Genomic DNA, 10010 nt, shown 5'->3' with positions numbered 1-10010 from the left:
CATAACTGTTTATACAACTTAAACTAAAATCAACATAGAGCAAGAAGTTAGAACAACAATCCAGTGAAAGAAATAGGTTTAAAACATACCTGTTGCGCCATTGGAGTTTCAATTGGATCCTTCAAATTCGAAAGTAGTTGGTATGAGTAAATACAGTGATGCAACATCAAAGGAGTATGGACCATAACTACAGAATCTGACCTGAGAACAGTTGCTCTTTTGCTTTAAACGTGGAGTTTGGGTTAGCTGTGGTGGTCTTCGTGCTTTGGGCACTGCAGTTGCTTCACAAACTGCTCGTGTGGGGGTACTCTGTGGTGGACATGGTGCTTTGTCAACTAGATGTGGGTTACTATCCGCTGGGGTTGCGGTTAGATGGGTAGTAGCTGGTTCTCTGCCCAACGGTGTAAGTGTGCAATCTGGAAGAGTCTCGATTATGTGTGGTGGGGCTAGTTTGTGGGCCAGTACAACCATGGTTCTATCTGCATCGACGGGTAGCACTATCTTTTGTGAAGAACGGGTTTTTGCTCCCTTAGATACTGCCATCACCCCCACCAATTCAAATGGCTGATAAACAAGAAAAGGAATTGAATGTACAGACATTGTATGATAGACAGACGTGGTAATTCACATATATGTTGTCTAACTAAACATGACAGCATGACACAATTTCACATATATGATGCCTAACTAAACAGGATAGCATGACACAGTTTGAGATATATGATGGATAACTTAACAGGATATAATGGCATAATTCGACATATGATGAGTATCTAAACAGGATGACATGACAAAACTATATGATGTCTTTCTGAAATAGGTTGGGATGAAATAATTCACATACATGATGTCTAAGTATACAAGATGGCATGATATAATTGATTCATATACTAAGCAGCTAGCACTCACATGTATGATCTCTAAACTAAGAAGATGGAATTCAATATTGTGCATATGATGTCTAAACTAAGCAATGCAAGACACCATATGCATGATATGAGAAATATAAACATTACAACTTAGAGCATACACCTCAGGTGGGATATAGGACTAGTCATCTGTCTCTGAATCCTCCTCTGAGGAGCTCCCTGTAACCATCGAGACATATGCTTCACTCCTTCTAACCAAATGCACGAATAGTAGTACCATAGTAGTTCCATAGCAAAGGACCCCTGAGGGATCAACATGAATGCAGAGTAACAAAGTGATTCGACGAGTGTACAACCTCTTTGGCATAGCCTTGTGGACCTCAGCATCATTGGGTTGGACGTGGAGGATGGTGATGCTGGTGTGACTGTCGGAGGCAGAGAAGAAGATCTGAGGCCTCTGGAAACGGCACCGAGGGTACTGCTCCGCTGTGATGGATGGTTCCAGCATTGGAGAAGCTCCGGTGAGGTGTACGGCGGCGAGGCTGAAGCAGGACAAGACACACAACGTTAATTTGAAGTGGAACTTTTATATCATCTACAATAGACGATGTAAAATACATCACCAAAAAGTGCTAGATGTAAAACACATCAGCCGCGCTACGGCCGCTCTGACAGATGCTGTAAGTACTTTTCACTCTAAACTTAACTGAAGAAACTGAACTTTACAGTTGAAACGGAATTTTACTGTCGAAACTGATTGAAATAGTAGCAGCGCATTGCAATGGATGTTTAGGGCATTCGAGCACTAGTAGCAGAGAAGTAGTGATCTAAATCAGCAGACGCTCGAGTAGGGAACGCACTAGCAGAGAGCAAGTCATGCAGTAGCACCGCAAGCGAGTGCTAAAGCAGCAACTCCTGTAGCTGCCGGAGGTCGTGCAACAGCAGCAGCAGCGCGAGCGAGAGCAAGAGCAGAGCAACAACACGAACTAGAGCAAGAGCGGAGTAGTAGCGTGATCGACAGCAATAGCAGAGCAGAGCAGCAACACAAATGAAAGCAAGAGAAGGGCAGCAGCGCGACCGACATCAAGAACAGAACTGCAGCGCGAGCGAGAGGCGGAGCAGCTGCAGCTAGTGCCGGTCTGGAAGTCACCACCGAGGAAGCAATAACATGGGGGAGAGACGCTATGGATGATGTGGCCGGCGATGGCGCCGTCGATGGAGACCCGTCATGGCTGCTCGGTATCGAGCACCGTGTAGGACCTTGAAGAATGTCTAGAGGGGGGGGGTGATTAGACTACTTGACCAATTAAAAACTTAACCTTTTTCCCAATTTTAGAGTTTGGCAGATTTTAGCAATCTTTGGGCAAGTCAAGCAATCATCACACAAATCAAACAAGCATGCAAAGAGTATATAGGCAGCGGAAATTAAAGCATACAACTTGCAAGAAAGTAAAGGGAAGGGTTTGGAGGATTCAAACGCAGTTGGAGACACGGATGTTTTTGGCGTGGTTCCGATAGGTGGTGCTATCGTACATCCACGTTGATGGAGACTTCAACCCACGAAGGGTAACGGTTGCACGAGTCCACGGAGGGCTCCACCCAAGAAGGGTCCACGAAGAAGCAACCTTGTCTATCCCACCATGGCCGTCGCCCACGAAGGACTTGCCTCACTAGCGGTAGATCTTCACGAAGTAGGCGATCTCCTTGCCCTTACAAACTCCTTGGTTCAACTCCACAATCTTGTCGGAGGCTCCCAAGTGACACCTAGCCAATCTAGGAGACACCACTCTCCAAGAAGTAACAAATGGTGCGTTGATGATGAACTCCTTGCTCTTGTGCTTCAAATGATAGTCTCCCCAACACTCGAATCTCTCTCATAGGATTTGGATCTGGTGGAAAGAAGATTTGAGTGGAAAGCAACTTGGGGAAGGCTAGAGATCAAGATTCATATGGTAGGAATGGAATATCTTGGCCTCAACACATGAGTAGGTGGTTCTCTCTCAGAACTGGTAAGTTGGAAGTGTAGGTTTGTTCTGATGGCTCTCTCCACGAATGAAGAGGAGGTGGAGGGGTATATATAGCCTCCACACAAAATCTAACCGTTACACACAATTTACCAATCTCGTTGGGACCGAATCAACAAACTCGGTCAGACCGATTTAGTAAACCTAGTGACCGTTAGGATTTTCGGTGGGACCGAAATGCAACTCGGTAGGACCGATATGGTTAGGGTTAGGGCATAACGTAATCTCGGTGAGACCGATTACACAAACTCGGTGAGACCGATTTTGGTAATTAGCTAACCAGAGAGTTGGTCAGGTAAACTCGGTGGGACCGAGTTTCTCTTTTCGGTGAGACCAAAATGTTACAAAAGGGAAACAGAGAGTTTACATTGCAATCCCGGTGGGACCGATCGCTCACTCCGGTTAGACCGAAACGTTACGAAGGGAAACACAGAGATTACAATCCCATCTCGGTGAGACCGAGATCCCTATCGGTGAGACCGATTTGCCTAGGGTTTGTGCCACTGGCTATGACATTTGAACTCGGTGGCACCGGATAGAAAGAATCGGTGTGACCGATTTTGACTTTATGGTTAGGTCATATGTGGATGTGGGAAAGTAGTTGAGGGTATTTGGAGCATATCACTAAGAACATGAAGCAAGTGGCTCATTAAGCAACACCTCATCCCTCCTTGATAGTATTGGCTTTTCCTATGGACTCAATGTGATCTTGGATCACTGAAATATAAAATGTAGAGTCTTGAGCTTTTGAGCTTGAGCCAATCCTTTGTCCTTGATATTTTGAGGGATCCACTTTCATCATCCATGCCATGCCATTCATTGAGCTTTCCTGAAATATTTGTCTTGGAATAGCATTAGCTCAATGAGCTATATGTTGTTATGAATTACCAAAACCACCTAGGGATAGTTGCACTTTCAATCTCCCCCTTTTTGGTAATTGATGACAACATATAGATCAAAGCTTCGACAAATGATAATAAGATGGAAAAAACATCATCACTTTGAGAAGTATGTGATAAGCAAGAGCTCCCCCTAAATTTGTGCATATTTAAAATTTGCTTTGGACTGCAAATGCACAAGGAATTAGGCTCATGGGTTACTCTTCCATGTCACATACATCTTGGTGGAGCGCTTGAAATAATAAAGATTGAATACATGCACTCATCACCAAGCAAAGTGAATGATCATATAAGGATAGGTAAGATAATATCATCAAACATGCATAAGTGTAGCTTATGATCAAACACATGATCATCAATGTCTCATAGGTAATTGCATAGTATCTCAAGCAATCAAAAAAGTTTAACCAAGAAGACAAGAGAGAACAAAAAACAGCAAATCTCTCTCTCGAAGCCTATGATCTATACATTTTTCTCCCCCTTTGGCAACAAGTTACCAAAAAGTTCATAGAAAATGCATAGTGCTAGATCGTCTCTCAGGCTTGGTCTTCAGGTGGTCGTGGTGTCCGGATAACTCTAAGAATGAAGGCTTCAGTCGATGTAGATGGAGCTGGAGGAGTTGGTGCTGGAGCTGGTTGCACTGGAGCTGTAGGAGTTGTAGCTGGTGCAGATGATGTGGCTCTTGTGTCTGTCATAGGCACTGCAGCTGACCTCTGAGCTCTAGGCACTCTGGCAAATGCATCAGTGGTTGTCTTGCCCTTCCTCTCATGCATGTCATCCTGAAGCTGTTCCACAACAGACTGAATCTTAGTTACTCTGACATCAAGATCATAGAATTTTTGTTCCATGATCCTTTCCAGGCTCTCCTAGTTTTGAGTTAGGGTGGCCAACCCTTTCTCAATCCTTAGTGTTGATGCTATCAAGTAACCAAGCTGCTCCTGCTTGTTCTTCAAGAAATACTCAGATGCCTCCTCTTGAGTTGGCATCTTGGCAGCCTTCTCTTTCCTTGCTTTATCCTTCTTTGCTTGAGCTTGCACTGATGATGGTTCATGCTCATTCATGACAACTTGATTGTCCTCAAAGTCTGGATAGAGAGCAAAATGTTCTTTATCCAATTGATATTTTCCTGTGCCCATCTTTGAGTTAATCAACTCCTGAATCTGTGGAGCATATCCACAACTTCTCTTCTGGTCTGCTGCAGTCCTCTTGATAGTTTCAACCATAAGGCTCATGACCTTGAATTTCTAGGGCACATCAAATAAATGTAGCAAGTTTATTGCATGCCCTCGAATCATGTTGTGATCACCTGATTTGGGAAAAAGAGTGTGCCTTAGGATCTGGTTGATCGTAGGCAGCGCTGACAGAAGAAAATGAACTGATCCAAACTTGAAAATCTCAAGTGCTTCATCAGGGATCTCCTTGTACATATGTGACATTGAGTTATGATCTATTTTCTTCTTGGCATAGATGTCCAAGTCATCTTCACTCTCCTTTGGGGCATTGATCAGACTCGCCCATTCCTCAATGGTTGACTGGTATCTCGTTCCTTCAGACATCCATACTATCCTACCATCTGGATAGAAGTGTGCTGTGGAGTAGAATTGCATGATGAGTTCATCATTCCAGTTGGTGAGTTTCTGCCCAACAAAATCTGCAACTCCACAAGCAATGAAACTGTCTTGCACTCCAGGATAGTGTTCCTCATTTTCCTTCATGTAGGTCCAGTCGACCCACCTCATATCACACACTATGGGCTTCTTGTCCAACAAGATTGTCTCATAGAAGTCATGCTGCTCCTTGGTGTGGAACCTGTAATCTATAGCAGTCCTCCTCCTGGTGGCATATGGATCTGACTCTCTCCATAGCCTCAACCCTGAGTCTCTCCTGATCTTCATGTTCTCAGCCACAGGATGCGCATCATTTTGGTCTGGGATCTTGGGTTTGAGCTTCCTTAAGATCTGCCCTTCTTCATCTTCCTCAGCAGCAACCTCAGGCATTGGGGCCTTGTTCTTCTCAGCTGCTGCTATACTCCTAGTATTTCTCTTTGGTGCAATCTTGGGCTTGGAGGGAGCTTTGGGTGCTTCTTTGGGCTTTGATGTTGCAGCCCCTGACTTTATAGCATCACCCATCAGCTTTTGTGCCTTGGGTGCTGGTTCAGCAACCTCTTCTCCCTCTTCCATCATGGAAGGTTTCCCAACAACTCTGGCCATGGTCTTCTTGACCCTTTCCTTCCTTTTCTTTCCTTCTGCAGCTGGCTCTTTGGGATCAGGCTTTTCAGATACTTGAGTTGATCCTCTGGCTTTGGACATTGGCTGTCTTCCTGCTGGCCTTTTGATCTTCATGCCTGGCTTTACTGCAGTTGAGCTGAGCACCTTCTTGAGCACTACCTTCTTGGAAGTAGCCTCATCTTCAATAGCAACATAATCCTCATCCTCGGAGTCTGAGGTTCTCTTCCTTCTAGATCTTGTGGCTGCTTTAGGCAAATTGCTTGGAGTGCTTCTGCTCCCTTCATCTGAGCTGCTAGAGGGACTAGTGCCCTCACTCATATGAATCTGCTCTGCTGACTTGTTCTGACTATCACTTTGGTCTGACATGCTGCAAATCACTGACTGCTGACCCTGCGAGTAGTTATAGAGGAGATAGAGTAGATGAGCATCACAAAATGCAGAGATTTTTGTAAAAGAATGATTCAAAAAACTTAGTTTTAGTTTCCAAAGAAAGCATTTCGGATCTACCGATTTTCAAACTCGGTGATACCAAAGCAGTTTTGGAACCTAAACTAGTGAACTCGGTCAGACCGAGTCACAGTTCGGTGGCACCGAGACTACTAGGGTTTCACAAAGTTCTAAAATTGGTCACACCGATTTGTAATTCTCGGTCAGACCGAGACTTACTAGTGCAATGGCGTTAGCCAAATTGGTGGGACCGTGTTTTTAACTTGGTGGGTCTGAGATGGTTTCGGCGGAAACCTAACCCTAAATTTTTGAATCCCATCTATTCTAAGGATCATATTGACTGGATAGGAGTATCTCAATCGTGGCAAGATGCATTACGAACACAATGTACTGAGAATTAGATGAGGATAGCACTGTGATTGAGTTCATACCCTATTTCGACGGTGAAGTCGCTACGGCGGCAATGGCGGAGAAGAAATCCGTTGACGGCGGCGGAGACCAGCGACAGGAGGCGGCTGGCGGCGAAGTCGACGATCCGTAGACCTAGTAGGCAGAGCGAGCTATGCGCGGGCGAGGAGTTTCGGAGAAAGTTTTCCAAATTTTCTCGTGAGTATATATAGCTCGACACTGTCGGTGTGACCGAGTGGAACAACTCGGTGGCACCGAGATGCATAACTGTTAACAGTTACAGCAACTCGGTGTGACCGAAAAGTTCAAATCGGTTGCACCAAGATTGAAAACCTAGATCGACTTAGTGATCTCGGTAGGACCGAAATGGAGGAATCGGTCAGACCAAAAATCACAAAGAAGTTTTGGAAGTTTAAGTCTATGACGAATCGGGGACTCCAAGTGCTCCTCACACAGAGTGGTTCGAAACTGACTTGATCAAATTTTGTGATGTAGCATGAACAGAGTTTGAGACGAGAAAAGCATAGATAGCTAGAGAAGGTTCTTAGGCATTCTTGTCCATCCACTTGGCCAAAGAAAAAGAAACCAATCAATCAAAACAACAAGTGGATGTCCTTGAATGGGTAAAATATGCAACCGACATGCTCACACAATAAAATGACAAATGAAATATGTGGCAAAGCATGCACAACCAATTCTAGCATCTATCAAACAATTGGAGATGACTAGGTCATCTATATATGAGTATATTGACTTAGGAGTCAAATGAGAACATTTGATCATAGGTCATACTCATCGTTTAAGCTCAAGTGGGGTTACCACTTTTACATAATGCATTGATGTGTTCACATCATTAGAGTTGCTTTGACTCAATTCTTTAGAGTTAAGCTCCCCCTAGATGTGAGATCCCCCCTTAGAGGGATGAACTAACCTTGGGTTTTGTCGATGATGACTTCATGTAGGTGTTGAAGATGTGGATGCTCAATGTTGATGTAGATCTTTTGGAGCAATCCTTTGGAGTGAGTTGCACTTTCAATACCTACACGGGTTAGTCCCACAAGGAACAAACAAGAATATCCATAGACATAGAGTGATGCACACATAATATGATGTCCATGAAAACATTAGGTTACCTTGTCCCTTGCCTTACCAACATGAGGGTTTGTGACTCCTTGAACTAGTGCAAGATGTGGAAGTTGATTGCACTTGTCCTTGCCATAATGGTATGAGTGAAGAATGTTGGCGGAGTCACCCTCAAGAACTCTCAAGTTCTTATTCTTCGCGATCCACATCATCTTGATGGGAATCCTTGGTGTAGTAGTTGTGCTTGATGAAGTAGAACTTGACGTAGTCTTGGGAACCCACTTGACCAAGGCCTTAGGTGCTTCTTCAAATGCATCAATCTCCTCTTGAAGCTTGTCCTTGCCTTTGTTCTTGTGGTCTTCTGGTGGAAGATCATCTTGTGCTTGTGTCCCCTTGAGGGAAGTAGGATCATACTTCTCTTGTTGAGGAACAAACTTCGTCTTGGGGTATTGATCTTCTTCCCACTCAACTCCATTGGCATTGAACTTTCGTTCAAAACCAACACCTTGATTCTTCCGGTGCCTTCCTTGCTTGCGTACAAGTTCCTTGAATTGCTTACTCCCGGCAAGGCTCTTGTATACACCTTTCTCTATAATTCCCTTCAATAAGCTATTTTCTTGCTCAAGTGTAACTTGGCTAAGAGTATCATTAGTGGAATCAAGAGAATTACTAGAAGCAACAATATTGGATTTAGCATAATCATTGTTACTACTAGAGGAAGAATCTTTCTTGTTCTTGTTACTAGACTTGACTTGAGGCATGTAAGTAGATAAGAGTAAACGCTTGGCAATATAAGAAGAACTTTTCTTGCGAAGATCATCATTGATTGCCTTTAAGAACTCATGCTCTTGCTCAAGATTGAGCTTTTCAAAGCGTAACTTCTCATGAGCCCTTAAAAGTTCTCGATGATTTTCGAAGATAGTTTCATGAGCTAACTTAAGAGTGTTTAGTTCTTTAGTTAGAAGCTCAATCTTCTCCTTATCATTGTCATTCATTTTATCTTGTTTAGCATGATTAATTGACGTTTCATCATAGTATTCATCACTAGAGTTGTCAACAAGTAAATCATCATCACCTAGCAAGTCATCTTCATCACTATTGAAATCAACATACTCGGGATGAGTTACCTTAGGGCCTTTAGCCATGAAGCATCTTCCAATTCCTTCATTTGGTGAGTCAAATATGTCATAGGAGTTGGTTGACACAAGTGCTAGACCAGCAACACCTTCATCTTGAGTATGTTCAGAGTCGGAGTGATAGCTTCTCTCGGAGTGATGTTCAGAGTCGGAACCGGATACCCATTCACCAACATGAGCTTGATGTCTTTGTTTTGTGTAGCTCTTTGATGACTTGTGTCGTGGTATTCTCACGGGGGGGAGGGTGCAAAATGACATATGCCAGAGGGTGGATTCGTGTGAGGGCAAGACTGTTGCCGGAATATCCAGGGACGGGTATGCGAGTAGCACGCGCTAGTTTACCCAGGTTCGGGGCTCTCCGAAGAGATAACACCCCTACTCCTGCATGTCTGAGTATATATCTGGGGTGTACATCAGGCAGTACAAAGCGCTCCTGGAGCTGTATCTGGAGTCGGTGCCATAGGCATCCGACTTGGCATATATGCATATGAGCTAGTGGCTGCATGTGCCTTAGCATGCATGTGTGAGTGGCCTTGTGGCCGGCCAAGTGCATGTGGCGTGGGTGTGTGGCTGGCTAGCTAGCTCTCTTGCTAGCTAGCCAACTTGTGTGTATGCGTGAGTGTGAGTCCATCCTGGATGGATGGATGTGTGCCCATATATATAGGCATAGCTAGCTTAGGAAGTAAGCTAAGTGGTGGCATGGGCAAGGCATGGTGGGGTGTCATCCTTGTCCCATGGGTCACTTCATAAATAGTGCCAGGGGACAAGTGACACTGTACATGATGGCTGGGGTGTCTCGTGAATAGTGCCGGGTACGGTCGTCACGTCGGAGTCGGCAGCCAGCAGTCGGCCTGGTGGTGCAGTCGGCAGCCCGCAGTCGGCCTGGGCGGCCGGGGAGTCGGCAGCCAGCAGTCGG

This window comes from Triticum aestivum, chromosome 5B (assembly GCF_018294505.1).
Source record: "Triticum aestivum cultivar Chinese Spring chromosome 5B, IWGSC CS RefSeq v2.1, whole genome shotgun sequence".
Lineage (NCBI taxonomy): Eukaryota > Viridiplantae > Streptophyta > Magnoliopsida > Poales > Poaceae > Triticum > Triticum aestivum.
Note: the sequence above shows the minus strand (reverse complement) of the source record.